Source organism: Protopterus annectens, chromosome 2.part1 (genome assembly GCF_019279795.1).
Source record: "Protopterus annectens isolate FY-2018-M chromosome 2.part1, PAN1.0, whole genome shotgun sequence".
In the NCBI taxonomy this organism is placed as follows: domain Eukaryota; kingdom Metazoa; phylum Chordata; order Ceratodontiformes; family Protopteridae; genus Protopterus; species Protopterus annectens.
The window spans coordinates 584,786,485-584,812,961 of record NC_056729.1 but is presented as its reverse complement, the minus strand read 5'-3'; the positions used below and the strand labels follow the sequence as shown (position 1 = coordinate 584,812,961).

At 38.6% G+C, this 26,477-nt stretch overlaps 1 protein-coding gene across 1 annotated transcript in view; it reads left to right on the top strand.

The window, feature by feature from the left end:
- The window catches only part of LRRC38 (leucine rich repeat containing 38), an 848,191-nt gene that overhangs the window by 33,553 nt on the left and 788,161 nt on the right, over positions 1–26,477 (top strand). The window lies entirely within an intron of this gene.

The window sequence follows — 26,477 nt, the reverse complement described above, 5'->3', positions numbered from 1 at the left end:
TAATTTAATTTTTTACTATTTTTCAAAGTTAGCTAGACTGAGATTAACTCCTTCTCTTCCAGTATCCTCTGTTAAAACATATACGTTTAATCAGTTATAATACAGTCAGGAACCACTGTTAGTACATTTTTCAACACAAGCGTCTGTACAAATCAGTTTGATATGCAAATGACATGCAGTTCTTTACAAAATCCCAGCTAGCTGTGCTGCCATATGTTACACATCCACTGCCCTACTTGTCCTGGCATAGCTGGCAATACCTCACATCTTCACAGTGTAAAGTACCTGAAATCATTTTTTCTATGGATTAATTGTGTTTATTTTATGTTTGTGGAGCTGGCATAGTGTTTAAAGTGCTTTTGTAACTTTTGTGAGCTTTGCTTGTTTGCTGACAATTGTTGCTTGTATTTCCCAGGAAAGAGGAACATTTTTTTGCTCTGACCATGCAACAGACTACTGGCTCCACAGTATCACCTTCTTCCAGCCCCAAAAAAAAAAAATAAACAGCATTTGATAACACAGGAAGCTAGCAATTTGCCTAATTCAACAGGAGGGTGACTTTGCTGTGGCCATTTGCTGCACTTTAGATTACCCATTGTTTACCTAGGTTCCCCTGGTGTAGCACCTATAGCCACTATTGACCAGGGGTTAGCTGCATCCTATGTGGCTTTTGGGGTCCCCTCAGTGGGCAAAGGAGATCCACTCATGTTGGAACTGGCAGAGGAACCAGGGAGGTTTTCCCTGTTGTGCCAGAATGCTGTGCCCATCCCTGGGGGAAGCTGCTGTTACTGCTGCTATTAGTAACATAGTTGGCCCCATTTTACTGTCAAAATGAAAGAGAAAAACAAGTATGCATATAATTCTCCTCAATTTTCTTTGGCTAGGACTAGTTTACTGGGTCTAGCTCAGTGGTTAAGTCAAGCTATTGATTATTCTTGTAAAGTAGTTTCTTGTAAAAGAAAGAGAGATTCTGCTTTTCCTCAAAGAGGTTCAAAATTCTGAATCTGAACAGGAAAATGAAGGGACAAATTCACGTTTTTTTTCCTTAGAGTTCTGATTCAATCTCAGAGGATTCATAGGTTATAGGTTCATAGGTAGATACTAGGCTATCTGCCCTAGGGCATTTATAAGCCTAGCCCTATAAGATTAGCCTACTATGCCTCTGTAAAGTAGGTCACAGAAGGTACCCTTTTAAGATTAGTTTACTGTGTTTCTGTCTAGCAGGGACATGATTTCCCATCCACAGATTTGGTCAGCGAGGATTCTATTCCAGAGTGAGGAGCCTCTGGGAAATGAATCTGTCCCTCCAGCATGTCCTATTTATTTTTGTGCTGAGGTTTAGGTCCCTGGGCGTGTAGCTCTAAGGGACTTGGATTTTTTGAGGTGGTGCATGTCCATTAATTCTGGGTTTGACATGGCGGTAAGCAACTGAGTAGAGCTGGAGTTTCTTTAGTCGAGCTGTATAGGACATCTGTTTGCAGCCCATGATCCTCTTGGTGAGGTACTTTTGGGGTCTCTCCAGTTGCTGCAGGTGTGTACATCTCAAAGGGGCATTGTATTCAATTATGGGCCTGATGAATGACCTCTCTTGATCTAGATTGATAAGGTAAGCTATATAGAAGGTCTTTCTAACCACTTTGGCAATGTGATTATCAAAGGAGAGATTACTATCTACGTTTGTCCCCAAATCTCTAATTACTTCTTCCATGGATTACCACCTATGTGGTAATTTGTTTTTCCCAAAGGTGGATGACTATGCACTTTTTAGCATTTAGCTTGAGGCCGTGGCTCTGGCACCAAGCATCTGTCTCTGTGAGACCCTTTTGGAGGATGCTTGTGTCAGCTGGAGATTCGATTATGGCCCCCAGTTTGCAGTCATCTGCGAACTTTGTCAGCCATAATCCCCCCTTGTTAGCTTGAACCTCAGAGAAGTATATACCGAACAAGTGAGGTCCCAGGACTGAGCCCTGTAGGACGCCACTTGTAACTGGCTTGGATTCGGACATGGCACCTGCAATACATTGAAAAGGAGAGCTCAGTTTCTAATTATCCCTGTGTGGGGAATTCTCCTTCTCTGAGGCTATTGCTAGAATGTGACAGCATTTTCAGTAGGAGAAGACTGAGGTGTCTCAGACTCTCAGAAAATACTATGAGTTGTTACAGAAGGATTTTACAGAACCTACACAAATTCCTCCTGTTCTGTCTGCTTTAGAGGATGTGTTTGTTACTGCATGCAGATTTCCTGATAGTGAGCCAACTGCCCCTAGAAAGGCAGATAGGATGTATAAAGTTACTCAGTGTCTTAAACTTTTATACACTGTTCGCAGGGGTTCCTATCACGTCATTGAACTTTTACAAGTTCGAAATACATATGGTCAAGACCATACGTTCGAATTTGTTAAGGTTTGACCGTGTGAATGGAAATCTCCATAGGCGGAGGTTTCCATTCAATTCAATGTATTGCGATATCTGAGTTGGTATATTTAAGTAGCGGGGGAGGGTGAGGAGAGACACAGGGGGGCTTGCTCCCTTGCTTACAACAGTTTATTTTGTTGTCTGTTGTGGTTTTTTTTAGGTAGTCGAAGTTATGTAACTTCGAACATAATGGTTCGACCATTAAGTGTTCGATGTTAAGTAACTTCGACTATGTGATATAGACCCTGTTCCCACACCTAACCCTGCATATATAGCTTTAGTTGATCACACAGCTGCTAAGCACTTAGTTAATTTCCCTCTTACTATTTCTGATATGGATGAGAAATTATTGATATGCATGGAAAAAGTATATATTTCTGCAATTTTGATTTTCAAAATTTTGAACTGTCAAGCTCATATTCTGACAAATTGTGAAAGTATGAGGAATGTTTTATCTACATTTTCTTCATGTGAGGAAAATCTGTTTTAAATAACTTGTTTCTTTTATTGCACAAGTCACTACTCATTGTTTACAGTGTGTTTGACTATGTTGATACTTCTTCCAGGGCTATGGTCATTTGTACTGTTTTGAAGAGGTTTGCAGGCTGCATTCTCAGAACATTTCAGATGATGTCAAAATGAGATTTTAAAATCTCTTTTGGATAAAGTCATCCTTTTCACAAATTTCCAATGGATTTTCTATACCTGCATCCAATTTTGGCAATTAAAAAAAGAGTAAACAGTTTCAGATTTAAGAAGAAACATCAAGGGTGTTCCAAAAAGAAGTCTTGAACCTCACAAAATCATGGACAGTCCAACAAATCTGAACAACTCTTCAAAGACATTGTGAACCCCTCCTGCAATGATCCCTTTTTTCTTCCAGAATTTTGAATCTCCATTTTTGTCTTCATCAACAGAGAGTTTCAGACAAATGGGTTCTGAAAATCATTCATCAAGGTTACAGATGGCAGTGGGAAGAAATTCCTCCTTTCCAGGGGGTCATTCTTCATTCTCCAGATCAGATCTGTTTGTTTCCACCATTTCCTCATTGCATGCTGTCTCAAGGAGTGATAGAACCATTTCCTCCTTCCCAGGTGGGAATGTTTTTTTTTTTTTCCCAAGGATGTTCCTAGTGCCAAAGAAAGAAAATTCTTGGAGATCAATTCTGGATCTTTTTGCCATAAACCAATTTGTGATAGTGTCCAAAATCTAAGTGATATCACTTCACAACCTGCTGACTTTTCTTCCTCTTTCAAATGTCCTGACAACACTAGACTTAAAAGATGGTTATCATCCGCCTGTATTCATTCAGATTTCAGACATTTCATAAGGTTTTGTGTGTTTGGATCACATTATCAGTTCTCTCCCTTACCCTTTGTACTATCCAATGCATAAAGCTTGTTCACATGGTGTCTAGCTCCAGTTATAGCTCATTGCAGGCTACAGAGTATCCACATTTTAACACATTTAGACCATTTGCTTATCTTACAAAGCTTTTTTCAAAGTGTCAGGAATCTTTCTTTCTCTGATGAGAGATCTCCTACACAAGCTAATATTTTAAGAGAACATTCAAAAGTAATTCTTGACTCCTTCACACAGGATTGTGTTAGCTGGACAACTCAGTTCAAAAAGCGTTTCTTCCACATGAAAAAATAGTTCATTAGATCTGTTACTAAGGTCTTCCACTCAGATTTCCATCACTGCAAGGGAATACCTCAGGATTTTGGGTTTCATGGCATCTCATGGCAAGATCCCACATGAGAAGGATACAGTAGTATCTATCAACATCCTTTATCCTTTCAAATCCCAGTGCTGGGGCTTGTTAGAAACAACATCTTTTGCTGAAGAAAATAGATATCTTTAAATCCAGGTCAACCCTTTTCCCTCCTTGCTCCAAAGCAGTCACCACCAACCCTTCAGACTTTTCTTGGGGAGCAGTTTCAGGAAGGATAAAAGTGTAGGGGGTGTGGGACACTTAAGACAATAATATCAAGAAATGCTTGCTCTAAACAAGGCAATCAGCTTTTTGAACCATATTTGATCCCTGGGTTCTCTTCAAGTGTTACAGGCAATACTGCAGTCAAGTCATACATCAACAAGCAAGGGGGATCCTTTGCAGACTTGCCATGTTAGCTTGGGATATCTTCACAGCACACTCTCACTCTACCAGCAGCCTACATTCATCAGAGCAAAACTGAATGGCAGACAAGCTGAGCAGGTCCAGGCAGATCTTCACAAATGGAACCTAGGTCAGGAAGTCTTCCAAGATTTGATCTGTCTGTAGGGAGTTCCTCAAGTTGACCTCCTTGGCTCCTGTCTGAACAATAAACAAGCAAGATTCTGTTTCAGGACTCCATGCAATAAGGCCTGCAAGACAGATGCCCTTTCTTTTCCTTGGACAGGACTGTTCATGTATGGTTTTCCATCCTTTCCACTAACATCCAGGATACTTCTGAAGATTTAGAATAAATCCCCCAAGATCATTGTGGTGACTAACCTTGTAGCCAAGGCAAATGTGGTTCTCCCTTCTTTTCAAAATGGCCACGGGCAATTGCCACAAGCTTCCTCACAGACTGGATCTACTCACACAATAACAGGTGTATTTGATATACCCTGGCATCAAACAACTTCAACTAAGTGCCTGGATGATAGGTTCTTAATTCCTTTTAAGCACCTGTTTACTGAGGAAATGCACAGGTAGTAATGCAGGCAAGAAAGCCTGCTACTAGAAAATCATATATTAGCAAATGGAAAAGTTTTTCTGGTTGGTGACAACAACATAACCAGCACCCATTCGGGGCTGGTTTTCCACTAGTTTTGCAATATTTGCATGGATTACCTTCCTTTGACCTTCCTTATTCCTCAATCAAGGTTCACTTATAGGCTATTCCAGCATGTCTGCCCATGGATCCTCCTCTTTCGATGCGATGTCATGTCAAAATGTTCTTGAAAGGGTTTTACATATGAGGCCTCCAAGAAAACTGGTTGCCTTTCCTTGGCATCTTAATTTTGTGATAGAAAAGCTAACACTTGCTCCATTTGAACCAGTTAATTTGTTTGACTTGAGGTTCTTAACATGGAAAACAGATTTACTGAGTGCTTTGACCTCTGTAAAAATGGTATCTGAGTTTTAAGCTGTTATGGTGAGTCATCTCTATCATATTTTCCTCAAGGACAAGGTTTCCTTGAGAACTCCTTGAGACAGCATGTGATGAAGAATCAGTGAAACCAAAAGTCTAATCTTTTATGCCTAAAGTGGTATCTGAGTTTATGTTAAGCTAAGCTATCTATCTTCCCATTTTCTTACCTGAACATAAAAATGAGGCAGAAAGGGTGTTACATACCTTGCATGTCCACAGGCAACTCGGGCACTATCTTGACTGAACTAAATCTTTCAGATCTTTGTATCAATTGTTCATTTCCTGTGAAGGTAAGAAGAAGGGATAATCTGTGTCAAAAGAGACTATTTGCAAAGTAATACCTTTTGTTATACTCACCATAACAAAACTATTCCAGGCAGGGTCAAGGCCCACTCTACCAGGGCCTTGGCTTCATCTATGGCTTTTTGGAAGGGTCTGGATTCTAGAAGTATTCTAGAAACTGCTACTTGTCCCTCTGTACATACTTTTACAAAGCACTATAAGCTTGATTCCTTCTCTGGGTCCAGATCGAGCTTTGCTAGGAGTTCCTGGCCTCTTCTTCTTCTTTCATGCAAGAAGACCTGTAAGACAGGTGTCATTGGGGGTTGGCATAATGGTTAAGGTGTTCATCTCATAGACACAAGATGCAGTGTTTGATTCTCACCTTTGAAAGGGAAATTGGCTATGCTTAAAATGGCCTACAAGGGCAGCTAGCCTAGAACTTACCTATGGGAATATAGCTAGGGCTACTGCAGCAGTGGTCAATACTCCCTTGTTTTTGGTGTTTGCTTTTTTCTTTTTTTGCCAGGGTGTAGATATTTATTTTTTGTTGTTCCGAGTATTGTCCTTTCAGGGCTAAGATTCCTTCTCTCTGCTTGCAGGAAATTTCAGAAAAACCTAAACTTGTCTCTTAGTCAGCTCAGCTCAAGCTGCATGACAGTTTGGGCACTTATAAGGTGCCATGAAACTTTGGAAGTTGGTCAGCTGTTATATTCTTGTTAGGATATAACCCATATAGCTAAGGCTACTGCACCAGTGATCATTCAAACATCTAATCTTAAGGTCAATTTTACTTACACAACTATACTTTCCTCACCATTGTGTTTTCTAAGACCAATCTCCCCAGCTGCAGTTTTCAGGGATTGGTTGATTGACAAATCCAAGATTCCATTACTGTTTGGTGTCAGCAAGTTTGCATCACAAAGCAACAACATAGTGTGCAGTTAATCTTAGATTTCAGGAGCATGGACAAACTCCTTACAGGATTAATACCTTTAGAACCACAGGAAATAATCCAGCTTCTAGGTCTTTGTTTCTTGGCATATTGAAAATTGTAATGCAATGTTTTACTAATCAGAGATATCATTTTTTTTGTGGAGATTAGTACAACAGAGCTGTCATTTTTTATGTTCATGGGTGGTACAGGGGGTATGACCCTCTTTGTTGGGTCTTTGTTGGGGGAGGGGTATTGGCAGCCTGCATTAAACATGCTTATCTGGCAACATTCAATAATGTCACTGCTTCAGCAATCAGTGGTAGCAGTTGTTGATTACATTTTCAATGTTGCATTGCTGACAAATAAGTTTTGTTGACCAGCACATTTCTGCGAGTAGTAGTTATTATATATTTGTAGAGTTTGTGTTTTCTATTCATAGACATTGCTACTTTCCAAACAGAATTTTATAAGACTGTTTGCAAAAGTATAATTCAATGAAATGCACCTTGGGTAAATGTTACAGATTTTCTTTTAAATGACCCAAGAGTGATATTTGAATGTTAGCACTGCACCGCAATCTGCACAAAATATTGATCTTGCAGTCATATAGAATAATAAATGTAACGGTCATAAGTTTAAGTTATTCTGCTGGTTTGGCCTCTATTTAAAACAGGAGATATTTTAATAGCTGGGACAGAAACTGAAACATCCAAAGACTTTTCATATATCTATGAGGGGTCATGTCATCCAACTGACAACCCGGTTTCGTATCTTCCAACCTGTAAGTGCAAAAATCTGGACAAAGCCAAAAACAAATGGGAGGACAAAGGTCCAAAAATAAGGAGCATTTTTAAATCTTGCTCTTATAAATTTAGTATACCAAAAGGCTTTGCACTGGCATACATTTTCTAAAGGATTAAAAGTCTGAAACTCAAATGTCTTTTTATTATTTAGTGACATCATTCCTCAATGATTTGCCAGAAAACCACAAATTCTATGACGGGAAAGACCAAAAGTAAGAGAAAAAAATCTGGACATTCCACAAAAATTAGGACTGTTGAGAGGTACGCCCCTTCCTTGTATCAACAAGCGCCAAGTATTTTCAGAAGAATTCAAATGTCCCTTTGTACAGGAATGACTACAACCACATCCTTCAAGGGGTTTTATTCCTTTGCTCTTTACTAAATATAATGAACTCCAAGGTCACTGCATTTGAGGGAAAACTCCCCCTGCAACAATATCCTCAGAACAAAATTAATTTTACTCTTAAAATTATGAACATTAAACTGAAAGCAAAGTAGCCTACTCAACTTGTCTGTAAATTGACTAGCTCTAAAGCTTTAGGCTGAAAAATCTATATTTGTCAAAATTAATTGACAAATTGTACACACTTGTGGTTATCCGACACTTAGATGTCATGCAAACTCTAAAATATATGTCATCCATTCAGAAAAAAAATATCTTATTAGGATCATAGGTAAGAGACTGATCATTTAGAAATATTTATTTTTTTTTTCTTCTGGAAAAAGTTAATAGTCAAAAACACCACATTACAACAGCTGTAAAATGTTTCATTTTCCTTATTTAACTTTTCTTACATTTTGCTCTTTATTACTAAAACTGATTGTACTTTTGTAGCATTAGTTCTGTTTGTCATTTAAAAACATATGATTGTTCTCAACAATAATGAAATCCATTGATAAGAATCCCAGTCAGTATTCTGATGCTTGCTGCATGCTGAAGCAGAGCATGCTCAGATAGGTTTCACAAGTCACTAATATTACTGCACTGATACATTACTTCAAAAAGTGTTGCAATGTTAAAACTACAAGGTGTTCAGCCTATGGTCCGATCTAGGAACAAGCAAAGTTATTACATGATGAGGCAAAAGGCATGCAGGATATATGCATTCACCACCAACAATGAACACTTCTCACTGTGCCAATGCATCAGGCAGATTCCAGCTTCTCCATCAAAGATGCGACTTATGTTGTGATCCCAAAAATGGCAACACTGTACTCATTGTTAATAAGCTCATTGGGGTGTCCTAAACTCTTCAGTATTAGATGGAGTTCCTGGTATTCCCCACTTAGACAAGGAGCTGTACAGAAGCTTGAGTCTCAGCTGCTTCAGAAATCAGTCTTGATGCCAAGGACTAGAGTGTCTTGTATCTCACGAAGGCTGGTGCTCCTGGTCAAATTCTAATATGAGTTCAGGCAAGCAGCAGCCATGGGGTGTGCTGGTGAGGTAGATTTTAGGCTTAGGGAGCTGGAGGGGAATTTTTTGCTTTTGGAGATGGAAGGAGATTTTTAGGGTTAGGGAACAGGAAGGAAGGTTTACAAGGAATGGAATTTTACATATACAAAGTGGGAGGGGTATTTTAGGGTTGGGGAGCAATCAAGGACTTTAGTTTTTGGGAGGAGGTTGAAGTTTTTGGTTTAGGGAGTGATTAGGGAGTTTATAGTTAGGAAGGGAGTGAAGGTTTAGGGTAAGAGAACAATGAGCTGGATTGGGATATGGTTGAAAGTTTTAGGATTAGAGTTGAGGTTGTGCTAAGCTTATATTGTCTTACAAGGTTCGATGTGGAAAGGGTTACATATAAACTGGAGTTCAGGCTAATGGAAGTTTGTGCACTTGCATTTTCATGCAAGTGGCATTGAGCAGGTGTGTCATGAGCTACAAGCTCTGGAGCACCTATAGTAAATCCACTTACACATAATTGCAATAAGGGTGGTGAAAACACACAATATAAATTGCAAGCAGATGATGGAAAGGACAGATTTTTGCATATATACATATTCAGCAAAAAAAGGAACAATGTGCAATTCTATGAAAAACACTTGAGTGTATTTAATTTGTCTAGAACCTTGTCCAAGAAGGGCAGCTAGCAAGTAGTAAGTAAATAAAATATGGATAAAATCATCTGCACACTACTCATAGTCCCTCTAGCAGCAACATATCAATGGATTCTCTCAGGCAGTAGAAAGCAATTAATAAGCATCCAATCAAAGTCCCTCCACCACAAAAACATATTTAAATCTTTAAGAGAAGCTGTCAGACAATGTCAGTATTATATTTGTGTCATTTATTTTAGCCTCTTGATGACAGTCATGATTCTGTGCCTCTATCAGCTGCCCACAAAACTCTTAGAGGAGCATTTAAGAATATATATTTGTTTTGAGAAAAATCACTTTTGTGGCAATGTATCCCACTGGCATATTTTGCAACTCTGATCAAGAAAAAGTACCAGGGGAAGATGTCAAGAATTTATTTGGATTGCAGGATAGAGACTGCCTTCTCTATCAGGGGATTGATATCAGAGTGTAAAACAGTGTGTGTGCTTTATCTTTAAGAAGCATTTCAAGGACTTAACTTGCATGAGATCAGAAACCATAGGAAACTTTTGCAGCTTACATTACTGACCTGAGGAACAAAGCTAAAATGTGTTTGGTGACTTAAAAGACGAGTTGATAAAGGATAGGCTTGAGTGTGGTATTAATAGTGCTACAATGGAAAGATTTTGCTTTGTGACAGTGATTTAATGTTGACTAAAGCTACTGAGATTTGTCAAATCCATGAAGTTAAAGAAAGGCACACAAGTATGCTTGCAAGTGATAAGAGCATGGTTTCAACAGGCTCCAGAGCAAATGTAGGCAGCATGTAACATGTGGCAAACAGAAGCAGGCCTAAGCACATGGCAACTATAGCCTCTGCTGGTTTTCATGGGAAACCACATAGTTTTCCAACAACTTCTAAGAAAGGAGCATGGTCAGTAAAGAGTGAGTCAGCAAAACCCAACTCCACCTTTATTGTTAACTGTCGCAATTGTGGTGCCAGTCATGAGTCTAAAACAGAAAAATGCTTAGCATTTGGTCAGCAATCCCACAAGTGTAAAAAGTGGAACGATTTTCAAAAGTTTTGCAGATCAAGTAAACCTCACAAAGTTATAAAGAAGGGTCACTCAAAAAAGCAAATTGATCAATTAGAATTGAATTCTACTTTCTATGTAGATGGTGTATCAGTGATTGGTGAAAAGGTTGATGCTGTGAATTTGTTGGCAAACAACAAAGTATTTTCTACTGTCCAGATCAATGGTAAATGCACCAAGCTCAAAGTAGATACTGGTTCACAGTGGAATGTTATGTCAGCAGACACATTTGCTAAGGTGAGAACTAATGAACAGCTCAATGTGGCTAGTAGAATGAAATGTGCTGCTTATGGAGGTGAAGAAATTTAAACCGAAGGCTCAGTAGTGCTTTCATGTTATTTGGTTAAGAACTGTTACAGCTTACTAGTCTGTGTAGTTCAAAGACCTGTGCAGTCAGTACTGGGTCTCAGAGACAGTTTGAAGAATGAATCTGCTTTTTTTTACCAAAGAAGTTCATCAGATAAGCACATATCCTAGTTCCAATTTTTCTGAAGCCATTTTCTCAGAGTATGCTGATGTTTTCGGTGACAAGTTGAACAAACTTCCAGTTCTGCATTCTATGAAGTTATACCCACATGTCAGTCCAGTAGTCAGACCAGCAAGAAAAGTTCCGATAGCTATGCAGGATAAAGTCTAAGCTCAGTTGGATAAAATGGTGCAGCAAGGTGTAATTTGTCCACTTACAGAACCAACTGAATGGGTGTCGTCCATGGTAGCAGCCCGCAAGAAAAGCTCAGATGAAATCAGAATATGTATTGACCCAAAAGATTTGAACAAAGCATTGAATAGACCACATCATCCAATGCGTACAGTCGAGAAAGTGAGAACCCTAATGCCAAATGCCACTGTTTTTTCTGTCTTGGATGAAAAAAAGTTCATTTTGTCAAGCGATGCTTGATCACAAATCCTCATTATTGACTACTTTCAGTACCCCGTTTAACATATATAGATTCTTAAGGATGCCATTTGGAATAAATTCTGCAAGTGAAATCTTCTGGCATGCGATGGAGCAAATTTTTTCAGGTTATCCTTGTGCCATAATAGTAGATGATTTATTGGTTGAAGGCAATGGTGAAGCAGAGCATGACAGAAACCTTAAGAGAGTTCTAGACAGAGCATGTGAAGTGAACTTAAAGCTCAGTCCTCTAAAGTGCAAATTCAGATTACCAGAAGTTACATATGTAGGTCATTTATTTACCAGCACTGGCTTGAGACCAGATCTGTCCAAGCAAGCAGCTATTCTTGAGATGTCAGTACCAGATAATATTCAAGCTCTACAACATTTTCTTGGCATGATCAACTTCTTAGGCAAGTTTCTACCAGACATTAGTGAGGTGACTACATCCTCCCTCTTTGCGAACTAGGTCATGCAATATTGACAATATCAGTTGACATGCAATCAAAACAAATAATTTTTTGTCATGAAATTATACAGAACTTGATACACATATCCAATTATGTCCAGGTCACTGTGTTTCCTTTAAGAGAGCTGACACACAAAAATGTTACATGGTCTTGGTTGGAACAGCACCAGAAAGCATTTGAAGACCTTTAAGTACAAAATTGTCACCCCACCTACGTTAAGATACTATGATGTCAATAAATCAGTGATGCTTGAAAATTTGGTCTTGGCATAGCTATTCTTCAAGAAGGCAGACCAGTAGCCTATGCATCTAGAACCCTTATCCAAACTGTAATGTAATATGCTCAGATTGAGAAGGAGCTTTTGGCAATAGTATTTGCATGTTCAAAGTTTTATGATTATATCTATGGTCGTGCTATTCAGATTGAAAATGACCACCAACCTCTAGTTATTATTCTAAAGAAGCCTATACATTCAGCTCCAGCGTGATTACAAAGAATGATGCTCAAGTTGAAAAAGTAGAACTTCAAAATGGTCTATACAAAGGGCAAACTTCTTTATCTGGCTGATACCTTATCCAAATCACCCAGGAATGCAACAGAACAACATGATGTGGAGAATTTTGACTTTGATGTAATGGCAGTGTGTAATTTTTCTACCACTAGACTTGATGAGCTGAGCGATCATACAAAGACTGATCCAATTTTGCAAAAGCTCAACCACTACATTAATGTTGGATGGGCGTCAAAGCAATCTAGTGTACCACCTGAAGTGCAAACTTATTTTCCTTACAGAGATGAGATGTTGATGGAAGATGGTATTATTTTCAAAGGTCCTAAAATTGTTGTTCCTGCTTCCTTATAACATGAATATATCCAGATTTTGCATTGTGGTCACCCAGGTTCTGAATCTACCAAAAGAAGGGCAAGAGAACTAGTATTTTGGCCTTCTCTATTAAAAGACATTGATAAAGCCCTTTCTTCTTGTTCAGTATGCAATAGTACTAAACTGCATTTGCAAAGAGAACCACTTCAGCTAAGTAAAGTTCCAGAACTACCTTGGTCAACAGCAGCCACCGATATATTCGAGTGGAACAGTCAGCATTACTCAGTATTGGTAGATTCTTATTTGAACTGGTTTGAGATGGCTTTACTACCTAATCTAACATCCACTGATATTGTCACTAAGTTGAACCATCATTTATCAGTCCATGGTAGCCTACACAAAGTCATTTCTGACAATGGTACTCAATTTACTAGTCAGTTGTTTCAGAAATTTACAAGAGAATGTGACTTTATACATGTTACTAGTAGTCCATAATATCCACAGTCAAATGGACTAGCTGAATGTGCAGTACAGAGTGCAAAGCAATTACTTGAAAGGTCAAAGTGTGACAATGTCGGTCTTTTTGAATTTACTTAATCTCAGAAACATACCCCGTTACAATATACTTGTCTCACTTGCTCAGAGACTTCTACCCAGGCAAACTAGAACAACACTACCTATTATTTCCAATTTATTGAGGCCTAAAGCTAAGAACAACAGAACCATTACAGTCCAATTATTCAGGAAGCATTCTTTACAGAAGTCCAGTTATGATAAATCAAGCAGATTTCTTCATCCATTGAAAGAAGGAGAGACAGTGAAGATACAAATGGCGAAAGGTTTTGGCAGGATTGGTCAAGTAACATTTAGTTCATTGCTTGAATCTAATTGAGTACTGACTGAGAGTACTACTGAAACAACTCAAAATATAATTTGGTAAGTATATTTTTTGGCACTTCTTTCCAAAGTTCTACAGTATTCTAATTGCTTTTGCTTGATTGATTTAGATCATATTTGCTGGCTTCTGATCTGTGTTGAAAGTGTTATTTTTCTGAGTGGAAAGTGCTATTTTCCCCCACCCTTAATCCTGCTCTGTTAAATACTGGCCAAACAACTTGTGTGTTTTATCCGATTGTCTCAAGGCTTGCTAGTATAATTAAGATTCCCTGTTTGTTACCTCTGCATTCATTGCTTGAATCTAATTGAGTTTTGACTGAGAGTGCTACTGAAATAACTCAAAATATAAATTGATAAGTATATTTTTTGGCACTTCTTTCCAAAGTTCTATAGTATTCTAATTGCTTTTGCTTGATGCTTTAGATCATATTTGCTGGCTTCTGATGTGTGTTGAGTGTTATTTTTCTGAGATGATTTTTCCCCCACCCTGCCCTCCATATTGGTGTTTTCTTTTTATACTTGGTGGCTTTGCAATTGCCCACCCCTACTGTATATTTGATCTGTGACACTCCTCCCAGTCTAGTGTCTTTAGCTCATTCAACCTAATATGGAGAGAAAAAAAACATTTTTTTGCACTTTATTCATCTGCTTACTGTGTTTGTGTTTCTTCCTACTTTATTACTTATTTTGCTCTTGCTGCCTGTTCTTAAAAGTACTTAATAGCATTTATTCTGCTGCATTTATTATTACTCATTAGTAGCCGATTAAATTGTAACTGTTATTCTAAGCTTTTGTATTATGCATTTGGGCTTTAGACCAGTTGTTTCACATTAGGAATGTTTGTGGTCTGCACTGTTGTGGCAGGACAGGAAGCTTACATCCTTCTGAGTTGTGAGTTGTTGATTGAAGGCTTAGTCTGTTCTAAAGTGTATTAGTTCTGGTTTAAGCACTTGGGCTTTGGGCCAGTTTTTTTACATTAAGAAGGTGTGGTCTGCACTCTTGTGGGAGGCTTGATTCTGCCCTTCTGAGCTGGGAATTTCTGGTCACAGGCTTATTGTGCCTGCTTATTTGACCTGTTTCTTTCTGAAATTGGTGTGCCTTGTTGCTGCAGCATAGACCAGATTCAGGCCTGCTGAACCTAGCTTTGTTTGTATAACTTGAGCACTGACCCAGGCCATCTTTTTTTGGAGAAGGTTCCCCTGCACCCTAGCAGCAGGAGTGTGCAGTTAGAACTTGTCTGACTGAAGATTGCTGGAGCAGGGCTCCATTTTGAGCTTTTTTCTGGTTAATTGGGTAACTTGTTGAAATCAGTTTTTCAATTTCTATTGTTTTATATATATATATATATATATATATATATATATATATATATATATATATATATATATAAATTGCATTCTATTTATCTGCATTTACTGTATTTGTGTTTCTTCCTACTTTATTACTAGTGTCACTGACTACAACTCTGATCTGAGATATATAACAGTAATTATCCTTTTCTGTGCATTTAAATAGTTTTTTATTGTATCTGCTTTATTTTCTGAAAAAAATAAAAGAAAATACTTGTTTCCCACCTTTCTAAGCTAGTATAGTCCAGTTTTCAGGTTAAGTGCTGAATTCAGGGCTGTGTTACAAATCTCTGTGTTTGCCTATACCTTACTTGGATAGAAGGAAGTTCTTCTGTTCACCTGTGAGAGAGGGGAGCTTTGAGCAGCCTATCTGTCCCTGGAGGAGAGGTTTCAGCCCATAAATTAGTAGTTTATTGGCCATTTTGGGCTAATTTCTATCTCTTTCATTTCCCTGCTACAAATACCACATTTTGCCCAGTTTTGCATGCCAGGCAGCGCCGGTTAGCTAGGGTATAACTATTCCCGGCTCCACAAAGTCTCCTCTTCAATTTTTCCCTTGGAACTAGACAAACTTTCAACTTAAGCACTCAAGCCATTCATTTCTCAGCCAGGCACTTGCTCAAAACTCATAGCAAACACTTATAAACCCTAGCACTAGACCCTCCTATACTGTACAGAAGGACAAGGCTCTCTATTCAACCTTACCAGCCATTCAGTAAAACAGTTCACTGTACCTATCCAGGCATGTCCAAAGGGCAGTTTCAGGTGAACTCTCCAGTCCAACTGATAAATCTGGGCATTTTGAGGCAATGTTACAACTGCCTCATGTACACAGACAACCCTCTCCTCCTACCAACAAACAATAATACATGTGAGAGGTGCAATTATACAGCCAAACTGGAGGCTAAGCTCTCTCAACCCAAGGCTGGATCAGACAGTCAGGAGGAGAAGGGAAATACTTGCATCACACCGCCAGTCTCACATAAACCCATTAAACGAGCACCGGCAAAAAACACACATAAATACACAAAAACATACTTGGAGGCTCTAAATAAAAATCTGCAAAAATAACAGATATCTCCAAAGCAGACATCCAAGCAACCTCCACCCCTGCAACACAAATTATGAAACACATACTTCACAAAACAAGTGTGCCATGCAATTACAGCCCTTAAGGCAAAATAACATACCCAACATACTAGTAATAGGTGACTCTATAGTCAGGCACACTGACGTCTCACTCACTAGGCTGAATAAGAAGAAGGTTACTATTAGCTGCCTGTCAGGTGCCAGGATCTGCCACATAACACAAGCACTCAGGTCACTCCAGAACAAGTACAAATATGACTCTGTCATTGTCCATGTTGGTGTGAATGACCTGAGCCGTACCTCCCTGGACTACATGAAAAGAGACATGGAAGAGCTCTCTGATCTTGAAGCCCAGGCCGGTATGACCCTGACCCGGAGGAGCATCCTGCCCACACCAAGAATGATACCACAGTATAAAGAAAAAAATATCAATTTCAACAACTGGCTAAGTTTCTTGTGTCATTCAAAGGGGATCCAGTGTCTGTCCACCTGGGATGACATGCTCGACAAGCCACACTGCTTCGCTAGACATGGCTTGCACCTGTCACCCTTAGGCTTTTGAATACTGGCAAAGGTTCTTGCCACCCCCATAGTGCCTTTTTTAGGCAAGGCTCAAAAGACAAACTCATCGTCATAAATAGCACAAGTAACAAAAAACTGAGGGTAATGCTATTCAGTGCCAGAAGTTTAAACCTCAAAATGCATGCACTCAAGGCACTCCTCAGTATGGAGAAAATTGATATATGTGCAGTAACAGAAACCTGGTTTAAGGCTCCAGAGAGCACCCCAGCACTACCAGGCTATAACTCATATGGGCCACAGAGCCCGGACCGAGATACAAAAGACGTGGGCGTATCCATATTCATCAAGGATACCACATCTCCAGGTTAGTGGCACAGCATGATGCTTCAGAGATCATCCACGTGCAACTAACAATGGGCAAAACTGCAGTTCAGATTGTAGCTTGCTACAGATCACCCACCATGTACCAGGACCCCCATTCCGCATTTCTGGAAACACTGGGAAATATAAAGGTCCTACCAAACACCCTAATATTGGGTGATTTCAATTACCCAAACATTAATTTGGAGAACTACTCAAGTACTAACTCTCTTGCCCAACATTTCCTAGAATTTATAAACTCAAATGCCCTGGATCAACTGGTCAACACTCCCACCAGAGGTGACAATATATTGGACCTGGTCATCACCAACATGGGCGAGCAGTACTCCACACTGGAGGTCAACCCCTCACTGGTTAGATCTGACCATAAACAAATCACTTTGAATATCCACATTCCACCCCCACCCTCGGACAAGGAAACCACCGTAAAAAACTTTTCAAAAGCAAACCTCACGTTACTTAAGACCGAGGTGGAAAGTTTCAAAGCCCCCATGCTAAAGGATAACATTGTCCAAGGCACAAAATCCTTTACTAATGCATTCTACGGGCACCTACAAGAATGCATGGATCATGCTATCCCAAGCAAAACCAAGATTCACGCCTCCAAGTAAAGGAAACCAATATGGTGGACTCCTGCCATAAACAAGCTATACAATAGAAAGAGGAAACTAGTACAGAAAAGAGTAAAATCCCAAGAAGGGATGACATCCCTGATCAGTATCAGCAAGAAATTACAATCCCTCATAAAATCATCCAAGGTGAGTTTCGAAATAAAAATTGCCAAGGACTCCAAAGATAACCACAAGGCATTCTTTAGTTATGTCAAGAATCTAAGTAGCAATGCTCAGATCTGCTCAGATCCACTGAACCAACTGATATTGCCAACATCCTGGCAGACAGATTAAGTGCAAACGTTAACCCCCTCTCACCCCCAAAAGGGTCCATAACCATACCAGAAGAATGTAGAGCTCCTGAAATCACAGACACTCAGGTTAAAACAGCCCTCTCCAAAGCCAAAAACACAGCATCAATGGGACCAGATGGTGTCCCAGGCTGCGTCCTGCATGAGCTCAAAGACTGACTAACCCCTCACCCAAACACACTGTTCAAACTCAGCCTCTCCACAGGTTACATACCCATAGAGTGGCGCACAGCAACGGTTATTCCACTCCACAAAGTGGAGTCACAACAGACCCCAGGAACTATCGCCCTATAAGCCTGACTAGCTTGGTCTGCAAGGCTATGGAGTGCACCATCATGGAACTCCTTAACAGAGACATTGGGACCCTCCAAACACTGGACCCTACCCAGTTCGGCTTTGTTAAGGGCAGATCATGCCTCCTAAACCTGGTGGACTTCTTTGAGACAGTTACCAAGGCTATAGACGAGGGAAAGATGGTACACACTGCCTACCTAGACCTCGCAAAGGCCTTTGATACCATTCCCCATTCTGGTATAATAGACAAGCTCACCAGCCTGAACATAAACCCCTATGTCACAAGATGGGTTGCCAACTGGCTCACAGACAGAACCCCGATGGTAAGAGTTGCGGGAGCTAGGTCTGACTCTAAACTGGTTACAAGTGGCATTCCCCAGGGCTCAGTCCTCGGATCCCTCCTGTTCGGCATATACTTCTCAGAGGTACAGGCAAGCACAGGAGGACTATGGCTGACCAGGTTTACAGACAACTGCAAACTAGGGGCTATAATTGACTCTCCGGCTGACACAGACATCCTCCAAAAGGGTCTCACTGAGATGGACACCTGGTGTCAAAATCATGGCCTCAAGCTAAATGACAAAAAGTACATAGTCATCCCCTTTGGAAAAACAAAGTACCCGCAAACTACCACATAGGTGGTAGTCCCCTAAATATGGAAGATGTAATAAGGGATCTGGGGACCCAAGTAGATAGTAAACTCTCCTTTGATAATCACATTGCTAAAGTGGTTAGAAAATCCTTCTACATGGCACACCTCATCACAAAAGGGTTCACATCCAGATCAAAAGAGGTCATTGTGCCCCTCTACTCATCGCTCATTAGACCCATCATAGAGTAGAATGCCCCATTTGGGATGTATCTTACAAGACACCTGCAACAGCTGGAAAGACCACAGAAGTACCTCAACAAGAGGATCACTGGCCTCAAACAGATGCCTTATGCAGCTTGACTGAAGAAACTCCAGCTGTACTCAGTTGCATACCTCCTGCTCAGAGGTAATCTCTGCCTGACATACAAGGCCATGTCCAACCCAGAACTGATAGACATGCTCCACCTAAAGAAAATCTTATCCCCTCGAGCCACATGGTCTAGGGATCTAAACCTCACCACAACAATAAATAGGACATGCTAGAGGGATAGATTCCTGTCACAGAGACTTCCCATGCTTTGGAACAAGATTCCAATCTACATTAGGCAGAGCTCCTCATTAACACTCTTCAAGAGAAACCTTGACGAGTGGATGGAAAACAGAAAGTTTACCCCAGGGATCACTTCAGTGGCTCTTCTGGACAGAGGCACAGGGAACTAATCTTAGGTGGTGGCGAAAGCCAACACATTCTAGCTAGGCTTAAAAATACCTTCGGGCACATAGCCTAGTACCTACCTATGAACCTATGAACTTAAGTAATATGTACTGAGCCGAGATCCTGCTTCATAGAATCTGAGGGTATGGAGTACAGGAGAAATTGCAGACATCTTCTTCCTGTATCAGAATTGATATTGCAGCGTTGTTCATGTGATATAGACTCTGTCTCTCAGAGCAATGCAGACAATGATCCTGTTGCAGAACATGTCTTAACTTCTACTTCCATTCCTGATTATATTCCTGATGTTTCTAAGATTGAACATTTAGTAGAGACAGTCCCAGTTGCTAAAGCTAGTTCTAAATTTTATGTCACATGATTTGGTTGTATTTCCAGACCTAGTGCAAAATACACAGCGACCTGGACATGTTTGTATATGTGTTTCTAGCGCTGTATAATTTCATGGCAAAAAATTATTTGTATTGATTACATGTCAAATGATATTGTCAATATTGCACGACCCAGTTCTCAAAGAGGGAGTATGCAGAAAAGAGTGTGTGTGCTGTATCTTTAAGAAGTGTTTCAATGATTGAACATGCATATAAATAGCAAGCACGTCCTAACTTCAGTGCCATTTTGAGAGTGCAGCCAGAGAGTGCGCATGTATGAATGTAATAGCTAGTTTGTGTATAAGTTTATCTAAGTAAAAATTATTAAGCCTCAAGCCTGATGTGTTTGTACATAATAAATATGCTTGAACAGAACCCACAAAGATTCATCTGTTACATCCTGATTATATGAGTGACACAGAGTATAGCAAAGAGGCAGAAACAGGGGGTCATAAACGAAAGACCGTCACTGGTAGAGTTTTTAATAGAATCTAGAACAGAAGCTGCCATTAAAAAAGGAATAATTAGTAGAGCATATAAAATATTGCATGATAACTGTAAGAATCAATCAGAGGTTATGGAAGAGAGATTGGATAAGCAATTCACAAAGAAACAATGGGAGGATATATGTATGTCTCCCAAATATGCAACAACATCTAGAAGAGTCGGGATTTTTGCCTATAAATGTTTGCATAGATATTTTTATACCTCCAGATAATTTTTCCTCAGGCGGCAGTAAATGCTGGAGGTGTGAAGAAGAAGAATGAGATATTGGGAACGTATTTTCTGGGAGTGTGGTGAGATGGCGGACATTAAGGATTCTCTGCGGGATCCACTGTTGGAGATGCTAGGTGGGCAGATTGTTCTGACATGGGAGATAATTTTTCTGAGCTATGATACAGAATCAAAATTGCCTAGACATGGTAAGGCCTTGCTGTGTCTAATAACAGTGGCTGCCGAAAAAGCAATTACTAGAAAATGGAAATCAAAATCTAAACCAACTATACTGGAAGTAGTGAATATAGTAACAGAGATAAAACAAGTGGAATTGAGATCTTTAGAAAAAGGTAGGAGCAAACTACGTAGGAACAAATGGCAATTGTGGTTACAATACATACAAGGGAGAAATGAGGTCTAAAAGGCAGCAGGACTTGAATGAGTCATGTAATGTTTGAGTGAGAAAGATTGGGTAGATTATAAGTGATGTATAATGTTTGCAACTGGGAGTGGGGCAGTATGGTTTGTGATATAAAATGTTTGCGACTAGGATTGTGTCACTGTGGTTTGTTTTCATATATAAATGTACGATTGTCTATGTAGTGATGGTTTAATAAAGATGTTTCTTGTTTAAAAAAGGCAGGAATTGAATAATTTATGTAACATTGCTTAGGTTATATGATATATTGCAAAATCTGTGAAGTATAATGTTTGTTATGTTAATATAGTTTGCTTACTGTTATATGAATGTAAATTTGTCTATGTCACAAGTGATAATTCAATAAAGGTATCTGAAAAAAAAAAGAATTGGAATGCTAGATGATAGGTGTTGAAATGAAATCCAATCCACAGACACTAACATCCTCAAAAAGCACTGGTTGCCTTTATAATATCCTGTCTGCCTAAGGTAGGGTTTGAATCCCACTGCTATAATCCAGCATAATACCAGTGTTCACATGGGAGGGTACCAAAGAAGCCCACCTCTGGATATCTGGATATGTGAAGGACAGGTACTATGGTCCTTGGATCTGCTCCTATGCCCAAGTCACACTACTAGCACGCAACAGGTTAAAATAACAATGATGCATGGAAATCTAATTCACTACCAAATTTACCAAATACAACCCAACTTCAAGAACATACAGGAAATATACACTGTTGTCCTAGGTATGGGATTATAACTTCCACAACCAGAAAAGGACAACTCACTGACCACTTACCAAGCTGAAAGCTGAGATTTTGTCTTAGTACTCTAGACCTCTTTCTCTTTGAACTTCAGTATCTTCCAATGCCCATTAACCACAGTAACTGCTTTTCAAGCAAGACCAGTTCCAGTAGAACACTCAAGTAGTGCTGAGAGTTGATCACACCAATGTGTAATATAAAATATGTTTTATTGAGCGCTCTTTTATCTTTGAAAACAAGACTTCATCAGAAAACAGTTACACTTCAAAAATACAATACTTATATACCCATGAGCTAATGAATAATTAATTAGCAATTAATCACAAGTCCTCCCTACCATACTTTTAAACAATGTACAAATATTTTACGGTTCAAATATATTTTAAAAACCTCCAAATGGATAAAAAAATATATAGTTAAAAGTACAATGAAATATAATTTAATATACTCTTATAAACTAACTATACTTGTGAATTAATAATAATTAACTGTAACTTTTTTCTTTCTCTAAAAGAAAGCTTTTAAAGCTTAAATGAATGGTATTTCAACACAGGCATAATGCTACATGCTTCATTAATACCTGGGAGGTGGGTGGAATTCAGTCTTAGCTGCCACTTTTGCTCCCTGTCTAACCTATTTTTCCAAATCCCACCCCTGAAGTCATTACCAAGGTTCTCCAGTATACCAAACTGAAAAATTTTACATGAACTATTACCCTTTAAATGCCTATAGAGAGCACTGCTCGAGTGTTCTACTGGAACTGGTCTTTCTTTAGTTATGATTTGTGTTTCACAGTTCCTGGTTGTGTGATTTTTAAGTGCTTTTCAAGCAAGTTATTGCATTCACACACACACACACACACACACACACACACACACACACACACACACACACACACACACACACACACATTCCCAGAGAAGACTTTTAAAATGTATTAGTTCTCCACATATTTCATTATGGCAAAGCAAATCTCCCACCACCCTAGATTATTGGCTAGGGTGATTACAGTTACACAGACACTCGATCAACAGTCAATATAATAAATAAAAACAGTAATGGGCAAAGTCATCTGGCTAGTTAGTGGAAGATGCCAGCAGCTTAACAAACCTCACTAGTAAATAATACCTTCTTTAAATAGTACATAAATGAATACTCAGTCGAAAGATCTTAAAAGTGAATTAAAAAAAAACTTTACTTAGAAACTACCCTCTCAACAAGGAAAGCCCTTACGGATTCTTACAAAATAGGAAGTGACATTAAATTCCAGAGGGAGCTCCTTTTCCCTAACTATGGGAGAAAAATAAATCCAGCTGAAGAAAATCAGCAAATAAGCCAAGCAATTAACTTAACACTAAAGACCATACTTCTCCAAAAACTAGCTTACACCCAGCTCATGATTAATAACAATGCATATTTCACACCTGTAATCCTGCATAAATTTAATGCATCGAGATCACCACTCTGTCCACACTGCAAAGATCAAGCAGCTGACTTACTTCACCTATTTTGGAGCTGCAAATGTGTCTATAAACTTTGGAATTCTCTTAAAATACAGTTACAAAAAATAGGCTATCAGACATCTACACTAACATGGGAATTTACTATATTACACATTCTCCCTCCCAACATTCCAAAGAAACAAGCCACCACACTTGTTACAATTTTTCTCCAAATGAAACTATATATAGCATTTAAGTGGCTTGACCCAAATAGTATCTCTTGGGAGGGATTCAGACAGCTAGCCATAAAGCATCTATTTGCCCATAAAATCGTAATGGATAAAAAAGGCAAAAATACAAGATGTAGGGTAGTATGGGAACAAGCCTTTAACATTATATTAGCATGAACCACAACAGAGACACTTTGAAATACACCATAAGGGAATCTAGAATGACACATATGATCAACCACTCGAAATATCTTATGGTTTTGATTTACAAATATATGTTCTGTTGTTATATTCAAATGTCTAAACTGTGAAAGCATTGATGTATGTAGTGTAGATCATTTTTGTTGGATGACCTATATCCTATGGTATGAATCTCAATGGATAACACTGTACTATGGTCATGCTTCTTATACATGTTTGTTTTATGACTCACATCAATGGAAAATGAAAATAAAAATTATTGAAAAAAAAAAACTTTACTTAGAAAATCATGACGTTAGAATACAAGTGTAATACGTGGAGACATGTCTATGTAAAATATGCAACAGCAAATAATTAATTACACATATAGCATGCTTAAAAGGAAAACTATACCAAATGCTAGATAAATAATCTAACTAAATTTATCCTAAAGAGTACCAAACAAAGCCTTAAATGAGCCATTTCCCCTGAAGACAGGGCAGGCACATGCCATATATTGAATTCCCATAGATTTTTACACAGCAAGGTCCACAGCAGGAATATCTTCATACACTTTCTTTAGCTCAAAATATTTTAACTTGTTATTTTTATCAGAGGAACCAGAAGTAATTAACTTTATTTTTTTCTCATACATAGAAAACTAGTACATAGAATAGTTGAAAGTAAACACAGCATTTGCACTTTTATCTCAAAGTTTCCTGAACAAATATTTTTATTGCTTTCTTGCAGTTACAAAAAACAATTAACACATCTCTGCATCAGAAACATCTAAGGATTTTCCTAAAGAAGAAAGCTGCAGGTTTTATACATATGTTTCTATGTATTACATGGAACAACAAATACAGTCCTCCTGACTTTGTTAATACATCTTATAAATGGAACTACACAGTGCAGGTTTTGTTGCTAATTTCACAAACCTTATGCATACCTTACAAAAGTGTTACAGTCTACAGTCAGTGTACTGTGAGAAGGAAAAAAAGTACAGACATAACATTTACATCACTTTCCCTACCATGGTATCACAGTCATCCTATCAGAAATGTGCAATTCCACTATTTTGTTTTAACTAGAATTTAAACTTTAAATAAGATATACACCAGAATAAACATGTTCTGTTAAACTGCCAGAAAAAAAAAGAATCCAAAGCAGATGAGACGAAGTAGAACATAACACAAGATATTTTAATAAAAGCAGCCCAATTAAATGATAGATAACTCAGGCTTTACTGAGTGTTTTTACTGAGTATTTCAATATAAAGGATAAATAAATGTGGGAATAAAAGACATTACCCCTTAATGCCATATTGTAGAGTTATTTGCTTAGGAAGAGCCCAAACACTTTACAAGATGCTGAGGTCCACTGTAAATAGATGATACCATCTCAACAAATGTAGATAAGAACTCATAAGTCTTTAATGTTTCCTAGAAAAAAAATCAAATGACTCAAGGGCCAAAGCAGACCTAGCAAGACTGGAGTGCAAATTAACATCTCCTTAGTACATGAAATAACTGAATGCTAGTGAAGTAAACGTTTCTTTAGTAACACTGCTGTTCTACGTCTACGTATGAAAAACTCAAGCTGATCTGTATCTGCTAGCGGCAATAATATTTTCATTAGTTAAGTGGTAAACAATAATCATAAACAGCTTAAAAGCCACATTAGTGATTACTATATGGTGATAATAGAAAACAACTAAAAATAAAAAAGAAACCAAATATAACCACCAAAAATAGGATCCACCACAGATTTATTAAGTGGTCTCTAATGTTTCGGCTCATGCCTTCAAAGGAGAATATTACCAAAAGCAACATAGCATATTTATACAATAAAAACACATCAATTAAACAATTAAATGTTCAATTAGCTAATCATGTCATTAGTTATAAACAAACTTTCCAATTACATTCTACATTAATATCACCGGGGGCTAGAGTACCATATTTCAATATAAAAGTGTTTCTTTATATAAAAGTTTCTTTTTTATATTTACATCATCTTGAGCAATAGGAATATGTTCTAAAACAGTAGCTAATATACCATTTGGATTACTATTATGATAAGTTTTAAAATGCATTGCAAGCGAGTTCTTGCAAGAACATGTGAGGGATATTAAAAATGAAAAAGTTGAAATTCCTCTTCCTGGGGACTGTCCATTGCTAATGACACTGAAAAGTAAAAATAAACTGGCCGCTGCTGCACATACTGCGTATGTATTTCGGTACCTACTGACTTCCATCCTGAGATCATCCGGCTGCCTTGGTACACAGTCACACATTTTATGAGGACCATACCAAAAATATGTGTAAAAAAGCTGGACATTGTGCGCAAATATGGACAGTTGACAGGTATGTATATCTGGAATGGCAGTCAGGCACAAGTGTGAATTCGTTACACTGAAGCAATTGCTCGCATTTGGAAGAAAAGCAGCAGTTATGTGCAACAGGCCAGTTCATGCCTTACTCCGGTGAAATGATCAGTGCATGTCACAAACTGAAAATGGACTTTACCAGTTTTACCTTGTGCATTCACCTTTCACCCGTAACTGAAGGGAAGGTCTGCCTGCTAGGTAACGATGACACACACTTGTGTCAACATGGTGGTGCATGACTGCATGACATCTGGCGGAAACCTAAAATAATGGGAGGACAGGAGGCTAAAAATTTGT